Source organism: Trichosurus vulpecula, chromosome 6, assembly GCF_011100635.1.
Source record: "Trichosurus vulpecula isolate mTriVul1 chromosome 6, mTriVul1.pri, whole genome shotgun sequence".
NCBI lineage: Eukaryota > Metazoa > Chordata > Mammalia > Diprotodontia > Phalangeridae > Trichosurus > Trichosurus vulpecula.
Window position 1 is genome coordinate 174,811,659 of NC_050578.1, and position 25,580 is coordinate 174,837,238.

At 36.8% G+C, this 25,580-nt stretch overlaps 1 pseudogene; it reads left to right on the forward strand.

Annotated features, from left to right (window-relative positions):
• The first annotated feature begins 8,380 nt into the window (after window positions 1-8,380).
• On the forward strand, window positions 8,381-9,380 carry LOC118852968 (annotated as a pseudogene).
• Window positions 9,381-25,580: the final 16,200 nt, after the last annotated feature.

Genomic DNA, 25,580 nt, shown 5'->3' on the forward strand with positions numbered 1-25,580 from the left:
CTCTCAAAATGCTTATCATTTAAAAAAATGCAGGATTAAAATAGTTTGTGCATAAAAGGAGGTGGTGAATAAAAGTCTGTATTTACCCCACCTTGAACAAAATCTAGCCTATGTCTCTCATCTGTCCTTTTAATCTTTTTCTTATTGGTATTAACTGTTCTCTGTTCTCCCTTCACAAGAGTGCTGGGGTGTGACCACAAATGAGTTGTTAACTCTTTCATTCTTCAGGCAATCTTTCTTCTTTATTAACAAATAGATCTACTGACATTGTTTTCATGTAAATAAAATGACTTATTTTCTAGGATTCCAAGAAAATACAGTAAGTCTTAAAAAGCCAGAACACTGCTGAATATTATGCATTCAACCAATAAATATGTACTAAGTAGCTAGTATTGTGCTAGACATTGTGGAATTTGTAAGAAAGTAAAAGACCATATTATGATCTTTGCCTTCAAAGAGGAGGGTGGGTGTTTCTGTGTGATAAGTGACAAACAACTGTAGTTCATACTATAATTATACCTTAACATTATCAAATGGATCTATGATCTCATCAATACCCATACCCTCCAGTGATGCTGAGCACAACTCATTTTATACCTTCTTGTTAGTGTTCCTTCCTCCCCCACCCCCATGATTTTATACAGGGAATTTCACTTATAACTGAGCATCTTCCTCATATTCACATCATTATGACTAAAACTGTAGCATCTAAACTTTTCATGGTCATCCTTCACTCCCACTAAATGATCCATGGCTTTTTAAAAATCATGAAATATTTTATTATATTGAGTTTTATTCCTATACCTAGAAAATAAAATGTTAAGCAAAAAAAAAGAATCAAAGAACTAGAATCAGTTGAAATTCTAGTATGCAACTTTTGCTGAGATATTTTTAATTTTATCTCTTTTATTCTGAACTTAAGAAATAAAACGAGAATTTCCATGCCATAGTAGAATAGAAAAAGAAAGATGATTGTACATGAAATTGCAACTGTGTTATATAAAACTTGCTATTCCTTTTAAATACATAATAAAGTTATCCTGTAGGTTTCTTTTTTCTTCCCTTGCCCCACCCTAGATATGGCAACTATTTAATGCAAATGCACGTGTGTGTGTGTGTGTGTGTGTGTGTGCGCGCACGCGCGTGTATAAAACCATTCTATAAATACTTCTCTTTATCAGTTTTTTCTGTGGATGCAGATAGCATTTTTCATCCCTTGTCCTTTGTAGTTAATTTGGAAATTTGTTATAGTCAAAATGATTTAATCACTCAAAGTTGTGCTTAAAACAATATCGCTGTTTCTGTATACAATGTCCTCTTGGTTCTGCTCATTTTGTTCTTAATTTTTTAAAAAATTATTTATTTAATATTTTTAGTTTTCAGCATTAATTTTCACAAGAGTGTGAATTACAAATTTTCTCCCCATTTCTACCCTCACCCCAAACTCCAAGATGGCATATATTCTGATTGCCCATTCCCCAGTCAACCCTCCCTTCTATCACCCCACTCCCCCCTCCCATCCCCTTTTCCCTTACTTTCTTGTAGGGCAAGATAGATGTTTATGACCCGTTACCTGTATATCTTATTTGCTAGTTGCATGCAAAAACTTTTTTCTTGAACAGTTTTGCTGGGCAGGTGATTCTTGGTTTTAATCCTAGCTCCACTGACATCTGGAATATCGTATTCCAAGCCCTTTGATCCCTTAATGTAGAAGGTGCTAGATCTTGTATTATTCTGATTATGTTTCCACAATACTCAAATCGTTTCTTTCCAGCTGCTTGCAGTATTTTCTCCTTGATCGGGAAGCTCTGGAATTTGGCGACAATATTCCTAGGAGTTTTCTTTTTGGGATCATTTTCAGGAGATGATGGGTGCATTGTTTTCAAATTCTATTTTACCCTCCAGTTCTAGAATGTCAGGGCAGTTCTCTTTTATAATTTCTTGAAAGATGATGTCTAGGCTCTTTTTTTGATCATGGCTTTCAGGTAGTCCAATAATTTTTTAATTATCTCTCCTGGATCTATTCTCCATGTCAATGGTTTTTCCAGTGAGATATTTCACTTTGTCTTCCATTTTTTCATTCCTTTGGTTCTGTTTTATAATATCTTGGTTTCTCATAAAGTCACTAGTTTCCACTTGCTCCAATCTTATTTTTAAGGTAGTATTTTCTCAAGTGGTCTTTTGGACTTCCTTTTCCATTTGGCTGATTCTGCCTTTCAAGGCATTCTTCTCCTCACTGGCTTTTTGGATCTCTTTTGCCATTTGTGTTAGTCGATTTTTAAGTCATTGACTTGCTTTTCATGCTTTTCTCCCATCGTTCTCATTTCTCTTCCCAATTTTTCCTCTACTTCTTTAACTTGCTTTTCCGAATCCTTTTTGAGCTCTTCCACGGCCTGAGACCAGTTCATATTTTTCTTGGAGGCTCTTTGACTTTGTTGAATTCTTCTGGCTGTATGTTTTGGTCTTCTTTGTCACCAAAGAAAGATTCCAAAGTCTGAGTCTGAATCTAAGTTCATTTTTGCTTCCTGGCCATGTTCCCAGCCAACTACCTGACCCTTGAGTTTTTTGTGGGGGTATGACTCTTTGTAGAGTGGAGAGTACTTTGTTCCAAGCTTGAGGGGGAGCTATTTCTACACAGCAAGCTCTGCCACGGCAGCACTCTTCCTCCCTCAATAACCTCCAACCTGGTCTGGACTCAGATTTTAAACAGGCTCTGCACTGCCGCTCTGATCCTCCACTTAATTCTTCCCACCGGGTGGGCCTGTGGCTCGAAGCAACTATATCTGTAGTTCTGTAGCTGCCCCACCTCCGCTGCCCCCAGGGCAGTGGCTGAACCAGGAACTCTATCACCCTCTCCCCAGCAGCTTTTCCCACTAACCTTCTCTGTTGTCTTTGGTGTTTGTGGGTTGAGAAGTCTGGTAACTGCCACAGCTCACTGATTCAGGGTGCTAGGGTCTTTTCCACCTGACTCTTGGTTTGATTGTTCAGGGCACAGCCCATGCTTGGCTCTGCTCCGCTCTCCTTCCAGCTCTGTCAGTGATAGACCTTACCCAGTGACCACCCAGGCTGTCCTGGGTTGGAGCCCTGCTTCCCTCTACTATTTTGTGGGTTCTGCAGTTCTATAATTTGTTCAGAGCCATTTTTTATCGGTGTCTGGAGGGTCCTAGGGGATAGCCTTAGGCAAGTCCTTGCTTTCCATCCACAACCTTGGCTCTACCCCCGTCTCTTCCCTCTTTATTGTTTTGTGTAAGACTAATTGTGTTTTTGCTAAGATCATTGATCTCATCATTTCTTATAGCACTGAATTATTCCATCAAAATCATATGCCACAACTTGTTTAGCCATTCCCCAATTGATTGGCACTCCCTTAATTTCTAGTTCTTTGCCATCACAAAGAGAGATGCTATAAATACTTTAGAACATATAGGTTCTTTTCCTTTTTCCCTAATCATCTTGGGAAACTGACCTAGTAGTCATATTGCTGGGTCAAAGGATATAGTCAGTTTAATAACTCTTTGGGCATAATTCCAGATTGTTTTTCGAAATGGTTGGATCAGTTCACATTTCTACCAACAGGGCCTTAGTTTCCCAATTTTTCCACATCCCCTCCAACATTTTTTTGCTTTTCCCTTCAATCATTTTAGCCTATTTGATAGGTGTGAAATAATAATGATTTAGAACATCTTTTCATACGACTACAAAGCATTTTTTATTTCTTCACCAGAAAATTGTTTTTTCATATCCTTTGACCTTTTATCAATCAGGGAATGACTCTTATTCCTATAGATTTGGCAAAGTTCTTTATATATTTGAGATATGAAACTTTATATTACTTCCACTTCATCTGTTGTTATGCAGTCCTTTATCTGTTTTACTGTTTAGTTGTTTTTCAGTTGTGTCTGACTCTTTGTGAACCCTTTTAGGGTTTTCTTGGCAGATACTAGAAGAGTCTGCCATTTCCTTCTCCAGATAATTTTACAGCTATGGAAACTGAAGCAAATGGTGTTAAGTGACTTACCTAGGGTCTCATAGCTAGTAATTATCTAACTCGTATCTGACCTCAGGTCTTCATGACTCCAGATCCAGCACTCTATCTATTTAACAACCTACTTGCCACAAGCTTTTATTTACCTCATATATATTTCATTTAAACCTGTGTTGGTTGCCATTTTGAAAATAATTGTGTTGCATTATTCACCTCTGTGTAGCATTAGTCACTACCATTTTAATAAGGCTGGCAGATGCCTACCTCCCCTCCTTAACTTTGGCTATTGATGAAGTTACAAGTGCATGAAAATTTCCAAATATAAGCTGAAGTAAGAGTAAAATAAGTCTTAAACATAGTTTTGAAAGGCAAAAAAGTCATAATAGGATATGAACTTCTAAAAGTAGCAAGTACCAGAAAAGTTTGCAGTTTCATGAGAATAGCAGAAAGACTTGAATGTTTCCAGAAATAATTCATCATGTGAAAGATAACGCAAACACAAAGATAGATAGATAGATAGACAGATTAGATAGATAGATAGATAGAGAGAGAGAGAGAGAGAGAGAGAGAGAGAGAGAGAGAGACAGATTTGTATGTGTGTATTGTGTTTCATTAAACAATGACTTTCACAGAGAGGCATTTTTTTCATCAAATAAAGAGTGCTAGACTTAGAGTCAGGAGTCCTAGTTTTCAATTTCAATTCCCAAAACAATCAGATGAGTGACTTTCTTATTGTCACCTACCCTTTCATGGCTTCCACTTTCTTGTCTTTGAGATGAGAGTCATAAAGCTTATCCTACCTTGCATGATAATCACTTTATTTTACAGATGAAAAAAAAACACTAAAGCACAGTACTGATTTGACTTTTCCAAGGTCCCACAGCTTGGACTTTCTAGCTCCTTTCCATTATATCACACTATGAAGCCAACAACAGTGCAGTGGCTATTTAGCAAAATCTATTCTAAGATGACTCAGTCTACCAGTCTTCTCTGTTAGACAAAATAAATTCCATGATTCTTTTTACTTTGTGAAGTAATAATTTCAGTGACAGAATAATTGACATAGAAATGTAGCTTTTTTACTAGGACATCTAATAACATATTAGATCCAGGCTCCCTCCAAATTAGCAGTCTGCTCATAAGGCCTTTTGTGTAAATATATCATTTCCTGGCAGGTCAGAACTAACAACTGGTGAGGAAGAACGGATGCCATCAAACCAGATGAGCACTGCTATAGCCAGCCAAGTGATTAATATATTTGCAGAGGGCAGGATACCCAGAAATGAATAGTGCAATGGCTCACTGCCTTCTCGTCCATATTTCAACCAACTCTGGCTGACACAAGCCTCTCAGATAGACCTTAGCTCCAGCGGTGGTCTCAACTTAAAATGTAATCCAAATGTGCTGATTCCTTTTGTGCTTCCCATCCAGATCCTGTTAGTAGGGACCAAAGGAAGCATCTAAAGGTCAGCCAAGTTAAGACTAAAGAAAAATAAAATGAAACTATTTAGAACGCTAACCCATGGAACCCTGATGCTCACATGCCTTTCTCTCTCTCTCTCTCTCTCTCTCTCTCTCTCTCTCTCTCTCTCTCTCATTCTCTCTCTCTTGAAGATACTAATATTCACAAGTCAAATTAAACATAGATAATGAAATACATTTGAGCAGAAGGACACTATTGGTGAAGACTCACTAGTAACAATTTAAAACAGCTATATTTCAGCAAAGGTTGTCAATCAGATATAAAACCTCCATTTAAAACACTTTAAATTATTATTGGTTGGCATTAAGACAGTGATTCTCACTTTTGTATATTTCTGAGAGCTGCTGTATTAACTGTCCATGTGAATTACACAAAGAGCTAGATACTGTTTGTAAAACAAGGAAGCCTACTGGGCTTAATCACCAAAAGCAATAAGTCACTTTAAATCTGCTACTAGCAGCACTTTGGCATCTTTTATTAGTGGATGTATAAAGGCCCCTTTGAATTTTTAAAATACAGTACTGCCAGTTTCCTTACAAGTGTTGGTACAGCAATATTCAAACTGACCTACATTCTCAGATTATTTTATGTGGTGCAGTTTCCTTTCTAACTGCTAAAAGAATGCACTCAGGCAATGAATGTGAAAGATTAGTCACTGGCCTTTCCTTTCTGGAGCCACTGTAAAATACCTCCTTTCCACAGCAGTCTATTCTGGACAAATACCTCTCGGCCTTAGGTGAAATTGGCCTGGTGGTCTGCAGTCCTCTTGGACTCAGCATCTATATTATAAAAGGTAGTATACAATTTTATGCTTTATTAGGATGGAGACTGCCTTATGCTCTGCTGCTTTTACCAGAGGGTGGGATATTCTGTCAGAGCTAAGGTGCTTGGGAGAAGTACAGCAAAAAGGGTGGGGGGGGGAGAAGAAAGAAAAAACTGCAGCTGACTTCACATTACTTCATTTACAGATAAACCAGTTTGTGCAAAATGTATCAAACACCAATTCGACTTCTCCGCCTATCAAATCTGACTTTCTTTGATGGCTGTGTTCTTTCATCTTAAAGAATAGATCATTTTCCTTCCTGTTTAAAGCTGATGTTTAGTTGAGTATGATTGCTCTGTGTATATGTATGCACATGTGCAAGCCTGAATGTATTTGTGTGCAGGTGGAGATGAAAGGACCATGTGTGACCTAGTCTTTTCCAAATCATGCATACATAAAGAGTGACCTTTGGTTTGCAGCTGCAGCTGCTATTTGTGGAGTTTGGCTCTGTTTGCAGTTGCCTTGTAGGTCCACGGTTCTGCCCAGTGTCTTTGTTAGAAGAGGGCCACCCTGTTTTGCTTTGCTATACCCTAGGTTGGTCCGTATGTGACTTTTCTCCAGATTTCAGACATGCTGATCCTATGAAGTTCTCCTTTAGTTTGTTTCCAGAGGAGTTCCTTTTTATTTGTCCTGTCTGATTGTCTCATTGTGACATAACTTTAGTGCTTGGGAATGTTGTTATTTTTCAACATTAGGTAAAGACAAAGGACGCTGTACAAAAGAACTGATTCAAGACACATGATTGCAAATCTTGATGTGCTGGCCAAGTGGTGAAAGTGAGAGACTTCCACTCTAGACCAGACTGTGCTATAAGCTACCTATGTGACTTTGGTCACTAAAGTCACTAAAAGTCACTAAAGTAGCCTCTCTATGTCACAGTTGCCTTATCTCTTTTCTTCCAGGGGATTTTTTCAGATAACGTATGAGAAAAAAAAATTGCAAAGCACAAAGGGCTACACAAATGCAACATACTATAGCTGATGGTTGTGGAGATATATATATATATATATATTCAAGCATCCAGGAGGTTGTCGAAAAGAATGACAATGAGAGAAATATTTATTGTGACTGCACTACTGACCATGGAGAAGTCATCCAATCTTGAGTCATCTTTAAAATAAAAAGAGTTGAACTAGATGACCATTATGACAATTCTCAACTCCAACATTCTTTTATTCTCTCTATGAAAATGACAAAAAATAGTCTACAAGGCTTAATTTAAAATAAACAACCTAGAAGGAAATAGGAAGATTTATGGGTGACAGCTATGTAGATTTCGATATATATTGCTAACTAAATAAGACAATACAGAGTCTAGCACTTCGTGTCCTTTAAATACATTTACAGAATAGACCCTCCTTGGTCTATTGGCATTTTTTCATGGCACGGCCAGGAACCACAACAAATGTTGAGAAATTATGATGGTGTATTGTAATAGAGGCAAGGAGCAGGGCAGGTGATAAGAGGAGCTTTTATCCCAGTTGTTGAATTGTTCTTTGCCTATCAATATGCTCAAAAAGAACAGCACTTATTAATTGGCATAGAGACTATTTTCTGAATATAAGCAAAAGCTTTACCAATTTTAATACTGAAATCACCTCCATGAAGTCAGAATCAATGATTTTGAATGGAACTCAGGGGTCAACTTGTACGCCCCTCTTGTTGTCCTTAATACTATTTTTTAAATTTAATTAAGATTGTACTAATTCTTATTAATCCTATATCACAAGGATAAAAAAAAAACACTGTGCTTGCAATCTTTTCAAACCCTAGATTTTTTTCGAACAAATTTTTGTCTACCAATACCCTTCCAATGATGTCATTTAAACATCTGACAAGGTTTAGGGAAACTTTGGAAGCTCTGAATACAGCCTGGCTTCCCTGCCACTCCCACTAGCATTAGTGGCTTTATGTGGTTCAAGGAGAATAGCACCTGGAATCTGTGCAGTCCCAACTTCCTGGCAGCTGTGGGCCTTGTTTGGGGACAGGCAAGTGCCAACAGATATCCTTGATGGAGTCATAGCTATAGAGGGCCTGTGTGTTCCCTCTATTCAGTAATGCACTTTCTTCAATGCCACAGTGAATTCTTAGAGATCATACTGCTATCACATCTGAAAAAGTACTCCCTGAAGTGAGTATCCTTGTGCAAAATATCCTTGAAAGGGTTTTTGGAGCCACATCCAAGCCTGAAAAGTTTTAACTCCAACTTGGACATCAACTTAGTAACTGATGATCAATTAGAAGCCCTGACATAGCTCTAAGATGCTGCCCAGCATGGCCTCAATTATCTCGCCTTGAATCACAGCCAGGCTGAGTCTTCTCCGGGAACTGCTACTTACTCCATGGTTCATGTGGTGAGCTGTGAGGAAGCATTCCAACAGCAGAATGTGGACCTGCCTGGTGACTGGTAGATGACAGTGTCTCTTCCAAGCAGGAGCACCTGGCATGGGGAACAGGGAAAGTTGTGTGCTCTTCTATCCCACTGAGTACTCCACAGTACTATAGGCTCTAGCAAACCCACATGTATGAGATCTCAGTGCTGAAGTATGGAGTTGACTTTGCTCAGGGTAATGCTTCATTAGTGTGGGAGCCAGAGTCCTAGATGATTACCCTCCCTCACCGTTGGGGTTTGGGGCTCTTTTATTATTAGAGAAAGAAAGATGAGACATGGAATGACATAAATGGGTCTCTCACTTTCTCTGTAGTTAAGTTTGAAATGCTAAGTATAGCAAGTCAGATTTGTATCCTGTTTTCTCTGATATGTCTGAGCTGGACTTCTCCTTGCTTCATGAAGAAGGCAAATGGCTTCTGCTTTCCAATGACATGAATTGCTTTCCTGAGGTACTCAGTCAATCAGCACACCTTCAAGTCTCTAGCCCAGGAATCAGGATAACAGTGATCACAGAGGCAATATGCAAGTTTATGAGCATGTACTTTAGCTCCTACTATAACCAAGTGCATATCCTTGGGGAACCACAATCTCATCTGTTTGGCCTGATGTTTCCTCAGTTACTACCAATGCGGATTGTTCAGGAGGTTTCCCCAGTGCCATGGCCACCCTTTATATCTTTCTACAAAGCCAGCTTTAAGGGCTCTCCTCCTCCAAGAACTTTCCAGATGTGCCATTCACTGTTTGCCTCCAAGTGACTGGGCTCTAGTGTACTTCCACGCTCTCAGGGCATTGTTATAAAGTCTGGCTAGGTGGGTGCTTGGCTATAGTAACTTGCTGACCTTAATGTTTACTTGGCTGAAATGACATATTTTGGACAAAAATATCCCCACCAACATAGCCTTCAGCACTCTCCAGATACCCCATTTGATCAGCTGGGTCAAGCTCTGAGCAATCTCTGTCTCTTCCTTAAGTCAGTTTATCTCTTTGATTACTAACAAATAAGGAGAAACCTTTCCAGTACTGTTAGACCCTAAAAAACCTCTGGATTGCTGTCAGAGTCTGTTTCAATGTATTTCAATTGTATTTCTATCCAAAATAAAGTGTTTGGTTGATTATCAAAAATATAAAATAATAATAAAACAATAAAATATAAGCATGTCATTTTACCTTTACTTAAGCCCCTAATTAAAACAAACAAACAAAAAAAAAAAACAAAGAAAACTACCACTAGAAGATCTTCATTAAAGATCTCCTTCCAAGTCAGTGCCAATGCAATACCCATAGTGACTATGGCTGCTATGAATATTCCAGCATAATACTCAATCTCAAAATATAACAGACTGTCTCCATTTAAGAGGAAATCAAAACATTTATTCAAACACCAGAAAACCAAATACCAACACCAGAAAACCAAATCTATCATAGCAACAAAGAAATCTATACACTTTTTCAATGCAGGGGGCACCACCATTGCCAAGCCTTCCGTCTGTTAGAGCCTCCCCACAAATGAATACCCTGAAGCAAAATCACTCCCGGCTCTCACTCACACTAGCTGCTTTCTCTCTCTATCTCTCTCTCTCTCTCTCTCTCTCTCTCTCTCTCTCTCTCTCTCTCTGTCCTCTGTCTACACTGTCCTACTTCCTCTCAGCTCTGCTCAACCCTTCCTGCTCCACCCACTTGGCAAGCTCCTCTCACCACAGGCTCATGTGACTCAGAATTCCACATAACTTAGGTCACATAGGCTTATTAATGGATGGGAAGATCTTCAAATTGTATTAACATTACACCAAGTTAATGTCAAATCATTAATAACTGACTATTCTTTAGGTCTGGACATTGAACAAAATCTGAATTACCTAACTGTACTATGATTCTTCCATGTCTCCATATTGTTACAATTATAATGCAAGAGATCCTTCTTATTATTGAATTGTTCACAAGTGATTATTAAATCATCGAATATTGTATTCCAGTGCCTCAAGTAGCACAGGGGTGAACCTGAGTTCTCAAAGGCTCCAGGTCCTGCAAACCTGGAAAGCCTTTGAGTTAAGGCCTTGGGGTAAATTATCATCTAAAGACTAACTGAGAGGGCAGAGCCAAGAGGAGGCAGGAAAACAGGGACTCACTTAAGCTCTTCCCCAAATCACTCCAAACACCTGCAACAAATGGCACTGAACAAATTCTAGAACCCACAAAATAACAGAGGGAAGCAGGTCTCCAGGCCATGATGGCCTGGAGGGTCACTGGGAAGTATCTATTGCACTGTGCTGGGAGTGGAGCACAGCCCAGCTGGGGCCTCACCAGGACAGACCAGGCACTGAGGAGATAGTTGTGAAGCCCTGAATCACTGAGCTGAGGCAGTCACCAGATTTCTCAACCCACAAACCCCAAAGACAATTTAGCAGGTCAATGGGAAAGCTGCTGCACCAGGGTGAGAGGAGTGTGCCATCAGCCCTAGCCCCATGGGCTGCAGAAGTGGTGCAGTACTGTGCTGCAGCAGCCATGAAGCTTCTGTGGCTGCTTCCAGAGCTCCAGCTGTGGTTGCTTCCAGCCCCAGGCCCAGATGGGAGAAATCAAGCAGTAGGATCAGAGAGGGAGTGCAGGTTCTCTTACTTCACCCTGTTTGGATCTGGGTCACAGTCTGGGTTGGGGTTCTTGGCGGAGGAGGAGCACTGGTGTGGCAGAGCTTGCCTCGTAGAAGTAGCTCTGAAAACAGCAACACAATGCCCCTGAAGCTTTGGACAAAGCACTCATCATTCTGAAGCAAGTTATACCCTGACAAAAACCTCAAAGGTCAAGTAGTTGGCTGGAAACATGAGCAAGCATCCAAAGACTCAGACTCTTGAATCTTTTTTTCGGTGACAAAGAAGATCAAAACATGCATCCAGAAGAAGTCAACAAAATCAAAGAACCCACACCACAAGCCTCCAAGAAAAATATGAAGTGGTCTCAGGCCATGGAAGAGCTCAAAAAGGATTTGAAAGGCAAGTAAGAGAAGTAAAGGAAAAATTGGGAAGAGAAATAAGAGTGATGCAAGAAAATCATGAAAAATGAGTCAACTACTTGCTAAAGGAGACCCAAAAAAATACTGAAGAAAATAACACCTTAAAAATAGACTAACCCAAATGTCAAAAGAGTTCCAAAAAGCCAATGAGGAAAAGAATGCCTTGAAAGGCAGAATTAACCAAATGGAAAAGGAGGTCCAAAAGCCCACTGAAGAAAATACTACCTTAAAAATTAGAATGGAGCAAGTGGAAGCTAGTGACTTTATGAGAAATCAAGATATTATAAAACAGAACCAAAGCAATGAAAAATAGAATGGGGTAAATTATCTTACATAAAAGTGGCAAGAAAAAAACAGTTCTATTGGAAGGGAAGAGGAGGCAGGTGAAAGGGAATGAATGAATATTGCTCTTATCAGATTTGACTTAAGGAGGGAATAACATACACACTCCATTGGGTATGTTACCCTATAGGAAAGTAGGGGAGAAGGAGAAAATAGAGAGGGGATGGTAGAAGGGAGGGCAGAGTGGGGGAGGAGTTAGCCAAAAGCAAACACTTTTAAAAATGGCCAGGATCAAGGGGATAAAATTGAATAAAGGGGCACAGGATAGGATGGAGGAAACTACTGTTGTCTTTCATAACATGACCATTATGGAAGTGTTTTGCATAATGACACATGTGTGGCATATGTTGAATTGCTTCCCTTTTCAAGGAGGATGGGTGGGGAGGGAACATGGGAGAAAATTTGGAACTCAAAGTTCTAAAAAAAATGCTCAAAAAAAGTTCTTTCTTTACATGCAACCGGGAAATAAGATACACAAACAATGGTGTATAGAAATCTATCTTGCCCTACAAGAAAGTAAGGGGAAAGAGGATGGGGGGTGGGGTGACAGAAGGGAGGGCAGAATGGGAAAAGGAGCAATCAGAATATATGCCATCTTGGGGTAGGGGTAGGGTAGAAATGGGGAGAAAATTTGTAACTTGCAATCTTGTGGAAATCAATGTTGAAAACTAAAAAATATTAAATAAAGAAATAAAATGTGGGAAAAAAGATTAATTGAGTTCAAACAGTTTCAGATATGGAATCATTGTGAGAAAGTCGAGGATCAGATGCCTGTAACTACTTACACAGAGTACCTAAGACCATAAAATATAGAAGGATTGAAATCTACATCAATAGGAAGAGAACATATACTAAAGCAAGCACTGATTCTTGAAATATTGAAATGAATTAATGAGAATAAGGAAAGAAAAATAATATTCCCATAATTGTATTTCAAATTTTATAAAACTCAAATGCTATAAAGTATCAGTCTTTTATTATGATTATAATGATTATTATTCAGAGACTATTAGTGCAAGTCCTTATTTTCAACAAGATAATGCATGGGGAAATGCTGTAAAAACTACGAAATGTCATGCAAATGTAAGATTTTGTTGTAATATACAATTATTACATTTGTAATCTTTAGTAAACCACTTTTCTGTACCTTAGTTTCTTTCTCTGAAAAATGAAGAGGTTACACTAAATTAAGGGTCCTTAATCTTGGGTTCTCAAGGTTTAAGGTGTCAGGGGAGAGATTTCAGGGAGTTTGTGGACTTGTATATCCTTTGTAATTCTATGTATTTCATTTTATTAATTTAAAGTATTATTTTGAGGAGATATGAATAAGCTTCACCAGCCTATTAAATGCTTTCATGAGACATAACATTAAGAACCTCTAGAATGAATGAGGTTCCTTCCAACTCTAGTATTCTGTGATTTTATTACAATAACAAATATTTTTGTGTTAACATTATCATAATCTTGATGTGTTTGTGTTTAAACTTCACCACTAGATATCTGAATATAGTATATATCTTATAAAGTGTTAAGCAAAAAGCCATATCATGCCAGATGATTTCTTCCTCATGTGCATACATTATTTATTAAATCTATTAAGATATGCCCCATTGTGAATACATAAAGCTCAAAATAAAATTAAATTGAGTGGATTCAAACCTGGGAACATCTAGCAGATGTTTTTCTTTACCTCTAATTGTCAACAAGACATTTTTAAAGAAGCAATCTCCAAGGCAACAATCAGAGAAAAGCACACAATGATGTGAATTTAGATTGGAGTCAACATCTTGAAGGAAAAGAAGGAGGAGTAGTCGCAGAACTAAAGGTTTTCTAATATTGGTAAGAGCCATAGACTGGAGTGACTTTTGGTAGAGTATAACCTGAAGGTCAGCTAAAAAACAGGAAAAAAAACTCTTCCCTACCTAACCTGACTTTATCTCAGGATTTTACCATCGAACGTGTAACAAGACAGATGGTTCAAAAGGCCTTTGGTTCTTTGTCCACTTCTCGGGCTAATGGGTGGGGTGTGTTCATTCACAGTTAATTTGATACTGTAAGTAATTTGTAAATACACATCACCCCCTTTCTCTTGTATACCAACCTTTGGGGAATAGGGAATGAACAGAGGGGATATTTGTAAGTCTCTCTTCTTAATTTTGTAGCTCAGGGATTTTTCTTTGTCGTAGACTAGATCTAGTGACTTATGCCTTGGGTTTCTCCAGGTCTTACAGAATTTGCCTCAAAAACAAAATAAATAAAATAAATAAAATCCCATCAAGTTGTATTCTAGAGAGCATACATTTTGGTTAGTAGACCTTGGTTTATGGGGGAAAGTATTACCTTTTTTCTCTTTTTTTGAGAAATGAGGCTTTTATCAGAGAAACTTGCTTCGAAATGTTTTTTTTTTCAGTTACTATTGCTAACTGAATTTCCCTCCATCCTATTCCACCCACCCCATTTATTCTAGTCTCTATTACCTTTAACCCTGTCCCTCCTTAAAAATGTTTTGCTTCTTACCATCCCCTCCACCAATCTGCCCTCCCTTATATTATCCCTCCCCTTCACTTATCTCCTAATCTCCTACTTTCCTTCAGGGTAAGATAGATTTCTATACCCAATCACATCTGTGTGTGTGTGTGTGTGTGTGTGTGTGTGTGTGTGTGTTTTCTTCTCTTTTTGAGCCAATTCTGATGAGAGTAAAGTTCACTAATTCCCTCTCACATCTCCCCTCTTTCACTGTAAAAATCTTTTTCTTTCCACTTTTATGTGAGATGATTTACCCCATTCTACCTCTTGCTTTCCCTTTCTCCTAGTACATTTCTCTCTCACTCTTTAATTTTATTTTTTAGATATCATTCCATCATATTCAACTCAAACATGTCCCCTCTGTCTGTGTATACTCCAACTATCCTAATAATGAGCAATGACTTATGAGTTATTAACATCATTTTCCCGTGTAAGAATGTAAAGAATTTAATCTTATTAAGTCCTTTATTATTTTCTTTTACTTTTTATATTTTTATACTGTTTTTTTGAGTCCTGCATTTGAAAGTCAAATTTTCTATTCAACTCTGGTTTTTTTCATTAAGAATTCTTGAAAGTCCTCTATCTCATTAAATGTTTATTTTCCCTTGAAGCATTATGTTCAGTTTTGCTGGAAAGGTAATTCTTGGTTTTAATCGTAGCTCATTTGCCCTCCAGAATATCATATTCCAAGCCCTCTGATCCTTCAATGTAGAAGCTGCTACATCTTGAGTTATCCTGACTGTGGCTCTACCAGTTGAATTTTTTTTTTCTGGCTGTTGCCATATTTTCTCCTTCACCTAGAAACTCTGAAATTTGTCTCCAGATAAGGAAATCATGGACTCGGAATGCAGATGGAAGTATTTTTTTCCTTTATTTTCCTTGTGTCCCACTGACATGGCTATTTTGAAAATGTTTTGCATGACATTTCTATAATGGATATAATGTTTCTTACTATCTCAGTGGATGAAGGAGGGTACAGTGGGAGTGGAAGAATTTGTAACTGAAAGTAAAAATAAAATTTAGAAGTTAAAAAAAGAAGGTATGTCTATATCAAAGTGTGGAATTGGTTTAGCTAAACTTGTATTTGTAGGAACATGCCAAGATGCTTAATATGATGAAATATATAAACAAGAGAGGTTTCATAAAGTTAGCTAGGGGGCAGAGTGGATGGCATACTGGATTTGGAGTCAGGAAGACTAGAGTTCAATTTTTGCCTCAGATACTTTCTAGTTAACTGTGTGTGTGACAACTCACTTAACCCCTCACTTGGTCTGAATTTCCTCACCTGTAAAATGGGAATAGTAATGACAGCACTGGTCTTACCCCATTGTTGTGAGGCTCAAACGATACGATAAATGGAAAATGCTTTATAAACCTCCAAATGCTAAATACATGTTATTGGCATGAAGAGCTTAGCAAGATTTACGTGATTAAGTCTTCCAATTAAATTCTATTCGCATGCCTTGTCTTGTCAAGGAAGTGACTCTCCTCTCTTCAAGGCTATGCCAGAGAAGTGTAAGTTATGGCAGATGCAAGTTTTGAAGCGGAAATGATTTCGAGGACTTTTGAAGATCATCCAATTAATTAGGAATGGATTACAATCTGTGTCAGCAAACCATATCCTCACACAGATCAACTTTTTATTTTTGAAATATTGAATGTATATGTAGGTAGTCATGGCAGTATCTTGTAGAGTTAGGAAGGAAAAAGAGAGAGAGGTTCAGTGCATATATATATATATAATATATATACATATATACATACATACACATGTGTGTGCATGTATATACATGTATGTGTGTATATATATATATGGGGGAAGGAGAAAACACCATTAGGAAATATACTATAGTTCAATACTCTACAGGACTAATATAATAGGTACAATGCTTTGGAAATAACCATGTTGAAAGTCAGATTAAAAATCCAAATCCAAATGCAATATAGTACTTCTGTTTGAGTTTGGCAAGTTATAGATCGACTTTGTTAGTCATATAACAATATAGAAACAGATATAGCAAAAAAATACTCTGGACTATGACCGATTACTGATTGTATTTTGTTTATTTCAATGGTTCATACACTTGCCTGAAAAGATAACCTTAGAACTATTTAATTTTATTCTTCCCATTGACAATCTGTCTTTAGCTCTCTGGCATTGTTCTGATGAAAAAGTTCCCAGATATACAGTTACGTCCTGACAAGACTGAGATTGAACCTGTATCATTTCTTTATTGATCCTGTTTACAATTAATTGAGTTTGTCCTATAACTGATTTTGTCTTATAATTGCTTAAGTCATAAGTCTTTTGCTGAATTTAGTTCAGAATTAAGTTGGCTTGTAATTGGTTAACTTTACAAATCCAGATCTTCTGCTAATCACTGATCTATTCTTGACTCAAGAAATTTTGTTAACCTTGGGGAATGTGTGTGAACTGGCAGAAATCAGCCCAATATCTTTATGCTACCAAGTTACCCTTCAAGGATTTCTAAAGTCTTGGTTGCTATCTCACACCTGGACTCAGACAATAAGTACTTCTTAGTCTCATGAGAGAAGAAGGGTAGAGGGTTGGTTAGTAGCTCCCATTACCAAACTTCTAATCAACCATGTTGTTTCCTGCATCTCCGCTTTGTAACTATTCACATTGCCATGATATCATCTACCCTGTTCTGTTCTTTGTTCTGTACTCCCCAAAAGAGAACTGTCCTCTTGTTTGGGGTCTTTGGCATCAATGAACCCATATATTGATAAGCAGTATGCCCCTGCTAATAAATGTGACCTTTCTTGGAGATTGGCCTCGTTTTACCATTTTGTTGAATTCCAAATGTGGTAGTCCTAAGATTGTTTTTTGTTTGTTTGCTTTTTGCAGGGGGAGTGTTGCCTTTTTGTTGTTAAGTTTCATGCATCCTCATTTCAGTTCAAGCATTTATAAAGTACCTATTATATGCATGGCACTGAAGTAAGTTCTTTGGATATACACAAACCAAAAACATGGCCCCTTTCCTCAAAGAGCTTATTTTCACCTGATGGTTAAAACATTTATACCAGTATTTAAATACAAGGTAATGAGAAGAGAAAGAAAAAAAAGTAAGAAGGGTTTTCAGGGTAGAATTCCTGTAGGAAGTGGTTATATGAATTGATCTTTAATGAATTCTAATGGAGCTAAGAAAAGAATAGTGTATAGGCATAGGTTAATTAGTGGAACCCTTCTCCAACTCCCTTCTTTCTATCCTATCTGAATATTTTTCCTCAGTAGCATCTAAGGGTGATAGGTAGTTATGCCATCATAATCACTAAATCAATGGAATATTAGCTCAATGTATACTCATTGAATGGAACTCATCAAACATATTCATGTTCAATTCATATTGATTATTCCGGCTGATTTATTGACTACTCAGGCCAGATTCTGTTTCTAAACTGACAAAAATTATGTCATAGAAGGACCACCTAATATGTTAAACAAGCAAAAAGTATTTAATGTTCATTTTGGTGTTGGAGGCTGTGGCTAGATTATAAACTTATATTTTAATGTTTTAAGTTCATGTAGCACATAGACACACCATGCTAATTCCAAACGGGCACTAGTGATCAAAACCTAATGCTTTTAATTTTGTATTTCTTCTGTATTATTTGGGGAAATGACTTCCAATTTATCTCTACCTAAATGTACTTCTGTTTGCCTAGTATCAGCTTTAATGTTATTTATTCAACTAAACAAGAAAAATGTTAATTTGCACATCAAACAGTGTGACCTAACTTTCAGGAATTGCTTACCTTACACTGTCTCTTTGTATGATATATGTTAAAATTCTATCCTAATGATTTGCCTATATTTAGCCTAATAAGCAAAATTTCCAGTGCTGTCAGAGAAAGAAACAAGGGACTAAAACTATGAAAACCCAAAGGTTAACATTGCTGAGGTATTATTTTTAGGAGAAGATATATGAAGATCTCTCTGAGTAACCAAAATATAGGAAAATAAAGAGGAGTTTGAGTTTTTTCTATGTTATCAGCAGATGGTGTTTATGTTAAAAGTTTTAATAATTGGCTCTCCAAAAAGCATGACATATTTTTTTTTTAGTTTCATCTGTATAATTAACAAATTCTCCATCACTTTCTTAAATCTAGACAATCAACAAAACCTCAATCTAAGCCTTGACTTGTAACACTTGCAAATTTCTGAGATGTAAATGCTCGCACTGAAAATTTAACAATCAGCTTCAAGCTGGCTCCAGTGCCACTGTGGTACCAGGTCAGTATCACATTTCTACATAAGTAATTCCAACTCTTCTTTTTATATCCACTATGAAAGTTGCTATCAATGAAACTGATTATATTCGCGAGATGCTACATCTTAGCAGACATTGATAGAGTGTATTTAATTGAATATATCTTTAAAATGGAGGTTACTAGGTTAATGAGTAATTGAAAACTATAAAGAGAGAATGGTTTGAAAAGATGAAGAATTTTTGACTTGTAGAGGGAAAATTTCTAAAGATACACATATATTTGCTTATTTGAAGGTTTATCATATGGAAGGAGGATTAGCCCTTATTTGGGGTTACGTAAGAGAAGGATAGAATTACGTCAATGCATAGAAGTTATAAGGAGGCAGATTTTGATGCCATTCAAAAAAATCCTTTCTAACAAGTTTAGGTGTTGCTAAATGGAATAATTTGTCTTTGGATGTCTTCAAGGAGGGAGTGTAAGACCATTTGTTGGAGATCCTGGAAAAAGGCATACAAAAGTGAGGTTGGAGGTGTTTAGTTATACCATATCAAAATTATTTAAATGCAAAACACTAAGAAGTTGTGAATTATTTAAGATAATATAATGTTTTGGCAATAGTTCAGTAAATAATTGATACTAGGAAGATATATTGCATAATAAAGATTACTGGCATCTCTGAGAGAAACATTTAAATTTGAAATCTGTCTTAAAGTATTTTACTGTTATTCTAAAATTTAAATTTAATGAACTGATTAGTGTTTTTCAAATGTGTATTGTTAGTAATTAGAAGTTTTCTTAATAAAATGGAGCAATGATGAATGAATTCATTAGGTATCAAAATATCAGATATGATTGACATTTACATAAAACATTTTGTCAAAGTAGTTGAGTACTCCATACAGGAAAAGATATGCTCAGAATAATAAAGATGAAGACCATTAGAAACAGGTCTCCTAAGATCAAGAATGTATCTGCAGATTTTATCTCAATAATTTTCCATGTCCACTAGCCAGCCTCCCTCTTTATGATAGTAACCCTTCTTCCCTAAGTGCTATATGGCCCCCTAGATATGCATCTTTTGACAGATTCTGTACAACTTTATGAAGTACAGTCCTATGTATTCCATAGTCATCTGAGAGAACCCTGGAAATATGACTCTTATAGAGTGCTATTCAGGCTTTCCGAGAAATATTTGGATTTTTCAGAACATAAGCCTTGACCCCTGTTCCTCCTAATATGAGCCCTCTATTTCAGGATATTGCAACATTTTTAATATCAAGGACCACAAACTCAGGTTTCATTGAGATGACACATGTCCCAGCTTAAAAATATGACATGATACTTGAAATGAAAATTTGGCCATTTATAAATTCCATAAAAATTTTGACACTCATATTTCATCTGATCTGAAAGTCTATTAAAACAGAATACATTCTCATCTCTCTGACAACATTTAAATGTGGTCATATCTTGAGAATAACTTCTTAATCTCCTTTGTAAACCTATAATTCAATGATTCCCTTTCTCAATATTATTGAAGTTGTAGTTACTTTTCCAACATATTGTTCATTTATAATAAATAAGCAAATAATACCTAATTAAATTCAATTTGCTCTAAGTTTTGGACATTATGTGCAGTAGGAAAAGCAAACAAACAAACAAGTAATCGTTCAAAAATAAAAGCTACCTACAGAGGTAATTAATACCTAGCATTTATATAGTACTCTAAAGATTTGCAAAGGAGCATCTAGGTGGCACAGTGGATAGAGCACTAAACCTGGAGTCAGGAATATGTGATTTCAAATGTAGCCTCAGATACTTACCAGCCATGTGACCCTGGGTAAGTTATAAAAACCAATTTGCCTCAGTGTCCTCATCTATAAAATTAACTGGAGAAGGAAATGACAAACCACTCTAGCATTTTTGCCAAGAAAACTCCGAATTGGGTCAGAAAGTGATAAACAAGACTGAACAACAACAAAGTTTTGCAAATTTCTTTATGAATATCTCTTTTATTCTTGGCAACAACCCTGAGATAGGTGCTATTACTTTCTTCATTTTGTAGATAAGGAAACTGAGACAGACAGAGGTTAATTGACTTGCCCAGGATCACATTGCTATTAAGTGTATGCGTCTTGGTTTGAACTTAGGTTTTCCTGACATTATTTCCATGTTCTATCATAGCCACCAGCTAGCTGCCTCATAAACCACAGGACTGTAGGACATGGAGGACCTGCCTTGAATTTTGTGAGCTCCCAATCTTTTTGACTTAACCTGATGCTTAATTTGAAAAGTCTCAACAGTTCTCGCTACTCTTCTTTCCAGCTCTACCTAGAGTTCAGCAGCATCGTCTTCGGGATTGTGAAGTTCAGTACTTGATTCTCAACTCTCAAATCTTTGCTGATTTTGACCTTCATGTATATTAATAGCACTAATAAAGGAAGTAAATTAAGGTGATACATAGACACATTCCTCTTTTATGGTAAGAAATGTAAAATGGATGTAAAGAAACAAATATATGACAGCACATGCCATAAATAACATTCCTAGGATCTTGTACAAAGGGACCACTCTTTGAAGTTCCCTCAACTTCTCACAACCTTTGTAAATTACAATATTATGTGATTGCCAGTATAGCCTCCTCAAATTTATGTCTTGATTCCTCCACATAGTAAAGACAATTAGGTAGTGAAGTGGTTAGAACACTGAGCCTGAAAACATGAGTATCTGAATTCAAATTCAGCTTCAGCAACTTATGGGTTGGGTAACTCTCTGGGTAACTCAATTTCCTCCACCATGAAATGGAGCTAATAATAGCAACTACCTCACAGAGTGCTGTGAGGATCTATATATTTGTAGAGCATTTAGAATAGTGTCTGGCACATCCCTTTCCTACCTCTATTTCTAGTGAGTAACTTGTCAAATAAGTTAGTTAAAACATAAAATGGATGTATTATTAATCAGTAACTCCTTTTACTGACCTTTTAAAGTACCTGTGTTCTCTTTTAATGTGCTTTTTTCCATTTATAAAATAGCAAAGGTAATCATCCAATTTTTCTGTCGGAAACCTAAATTGTAATTCCTATTTCTCTCTATTTAGCAGATTATATTTTTAGAACATATACGGTCCCCATAAAATTATGAAGTTTGATTTTTCCTCTACATTTTGCTGCATTATTTTAAAGACTAAACTTTAAAAAATAATTTAGTAATTAGCATCCAAGATGAGCTAATTTATTTCAAAAGCGCAAAAACCCCTCCATTGTGCCTTAAGCTGTCTTTCAGAGATGTTATTATAACATCACATGAATGAAAATTAATTAGTGCTTTGTTCCTACACTAGTCTTTCTTTTGTAAGCTCTAAGTAGAGATCATTTCTCCTACTAAACATATGATAAGAGAAATGAAACACAGTCTCATTCTCAGTTTGGGAACAATGGAACAATAGAATGGCACACTCCCCATCTTTCTCCACACCTGAATATATTTCATCTTTTTGAGAATTTCCCATTCATTTTCCTAAGTGTATGACCAACAGAAGTGTAATGCAACAACTTGAAAAAGAGGAAGATTTCTGTGTTCCTTTTTCCTCTTTCTGTGATTTATGAGACTACTTTATAAAAATATCTACAGAATCCTGTAATTCTTTGTTAGCACAGACTTCTGGACAGGCCCTTGCCTAGGGTGACCTAAAGCTTAACTGAAGCAGACAATCCACTACAAAACCACATCCAGCCCAAACAGGCAACTGCACCTGCAAAGTCAAGAAGTATGCAAAGGCTGTTTTTGACAATGCAGTACCACAATTCCTATCACCATAGTTTATGCCCTCCAATATTAAAATAAAGTCAATTAGAATAACTGAGTGACAAGGATCCTAGAATGTTAAAAAAGAAATGTTTCTCGGAGGCAAACTAGTCCAACCCATGTTAGAAGCATCAGTTCATTCTATATCTGTCACAAATAATGATTCAGCCCCCTACTTCAAGATCTCCAATGACACAGAAGTCACTATTTCACAAGGTGGCTTTATCTTCTTTGAGAAGTTATCCCAAAATCTCCTACCTGCCTCCCTCCTCACTATTCCTCTACTTTCAGAGACCTGCCATCCTCATATATGTACTTATCACTTCTCAGTTAAACTATTGCTAGAGCCTCCTAATTGTTTTTTCCTGCTTCCATTCTCTCCTCTACAACTATCCTGCATAGACTGCTAAGTTGATGAGAAGCAATACTAAAGTAGATGTGTCACCATGCCCTTCCTCCATTCTAAGGTCTCCCTGCTGCCTCTAAGATAAAATACAAGCTGCTTTGTTTCTCATTTAAAGTCCTCTACAATCTAGTTCCCACAAATTTTCCACTCTTTTTCACATGAATCCCCCTTCTCCCTTTCTTATAGTACGTGCTAATACCCAGTAGTCTTGCTTACTATCCCCTGTACACAACTCTCCATGACCCACCTGTCTTTTTGCAGGCTATTTTATTTGGAATATTTTCCATCGTCACACCTACCTTTTTTTGAATTTCTAGCTCCCTTCATGGATCAGTTTGTCACCTTCTACATTTAACCTTTCCTGACACCCCAGGACCCTCCTCTCTGAATTTTTTTATTATATTTTATTTGCTTATCTGTGTATACGATGTCCCCCTGCCCCCAAAAAGAATGTGAATTTCTTGGAGGAAGGGCTTTTTTTTCCTCCTCTAAGTATATATCTCCAGTGCCAAGAAGAGCAAATAACAGAGAGAAGACAATGAATGAATGTTTACTGAACAAAATCAAACCTAAATATGCCTTGTTAAACTTTCATCAATTTCTCCTTGTCCCCTCTTGGGTCAAGCAAAAGAAGTTAAATCCCTCTTTCACAGCTGTGTAAAGATAGCTCTCAAAATCCTCCAGTAACTCATCTCTTCCCCAGGGAAAGCACCCCTAACTCCTTCAATTGATCATAATTTGGCATTTTCTTGAATATATTTATCAGGTGGTAATCTTCTCTGGATACATTCTGGCTATATTCTTCCTCTACTCTGGATACTGTGCTTCTAATAATTCAGTTTGAAATTAATTAGCTTTTCCTGCTGCCCCATCACAGTCTTAGCTTAGGCTGGTATTTACATGCACTAAAACACCCATATCCTTTTCACATAATTTGATCTTTCCTTCATGCTGTACATCTACACACAGATACATATATATATATATATATGCATATATATATGCATATATATATATATATATATATATATATATATATCATGATCCTTTTGTACCCTCATCCTGTCATCTAAATATAAACTACCCTCAGTGTCATATATAAATATGATACGCAAAATCTGTTTATGTCTTTATTTTAGCTTTAAATCAATGTTTGCGGAACTAGGCAAAATAATTTGTTGTGATGCTTTTAGAATTTTGGTGTTATTGCAAAGGTCTATGGTAAATGAAATATTGTTTTCCTACAGGAGTATGAGAAAGTTCTTTGCCATAAGAAACTACATTGTTTTCAGGCTTTAATCAATTACACATTAATATTTTACCTTTTTATGGATATTAAAAATCCCCACATGGCTGTGGAGCTATGTTGATTCTACTTTTTGTGCCTCCATTTCAATATTGGCTTCATATGCGATCATTAATATTCAGGCTTGTTATACCTTAATTTGTTATATCTATTATTCTTACTCGGCTTTCTGTTTCCCTAAAGTATATGAAAATGCTTAACCTTCTGCAGTTTAAAAAGAGGCTTCTTTATAGTACTTAGTATCTATGTGGAAAGATCCCTGTTACCATCTCAAGAAATAAAACTATGCAGAAAAACAGTGTTCTGGGTAAATTCTTCAACATATTCTAAAGAATATAATTAAGAATAGCATCCTACTTTATTCCTCTACAAACCTTCCTCCTGTTTAACATCTACACATCGATGTCTGTACTCTTTGCAAAAAGTGTTTCAGATACTTCTCAATCTGCCTAATAGTCCATGCTAAATTTCTCTATATTGTCCAAAGTGTATTGTGAAACACCCTGGTAAATTCCTTGCTGAAATCTAAAGGTGTATTATGTCTATGGCACTTTTCAATCTACCAATTTAGCAGCCCTGTCAAAAATGGAAATAAGTTTAGTCTGCCTTGTTGCGTTCTTTCTTTTCTTAGCTCATGTAAATTATTACTATGATAATGTATTCCACAATAGTTACCAAGAATTGACATCAAGCTCACAGGTTGGTCATATGAAGACTATAACAGTTTTCACTTTTTAAAAATCAAATCAATATTTGCAAGTCACTAGGCCACCAACCTTTTTCAGTTTTCAGTGGTATTTCAAATATCGTGGAGAGGAATGCATCAAACCAGTCTATCACTTCTTTCAATAACCTGGTGCAGTGGGGTTAGAAGGCCTTTTCCTCTACACTGGGATCATAGATCTGGATCTGGAAGGAATGCCACAAAGCATCGAGTTCCCCTCCTTAATTCTATAGATGGGGGAGCTGAGGCTCAGGAAAGCTAAATATTTTGTGCAAAATTGACAGGAACAGTGTCAGGGGTGACATTTGAACTTATGTCCTCTGATTATCGAGTCTCCACTATTTCTACAGTAAAAGGCCCCTTTATGTTGATTTAAGCTTCCTAAGCAAAACTCATTGTCACACTACTGTTGAGCTGTAATCCACAAACGGTGCAAGGATGGCTACTAATAATTAAAGAAGTAGAGTGAAGATGTTCTAAATGTGGAGAGAACATCACAAAACAGGATGAGCATGCTATTAATATTACAGTATAAGCTCATCTGATAAC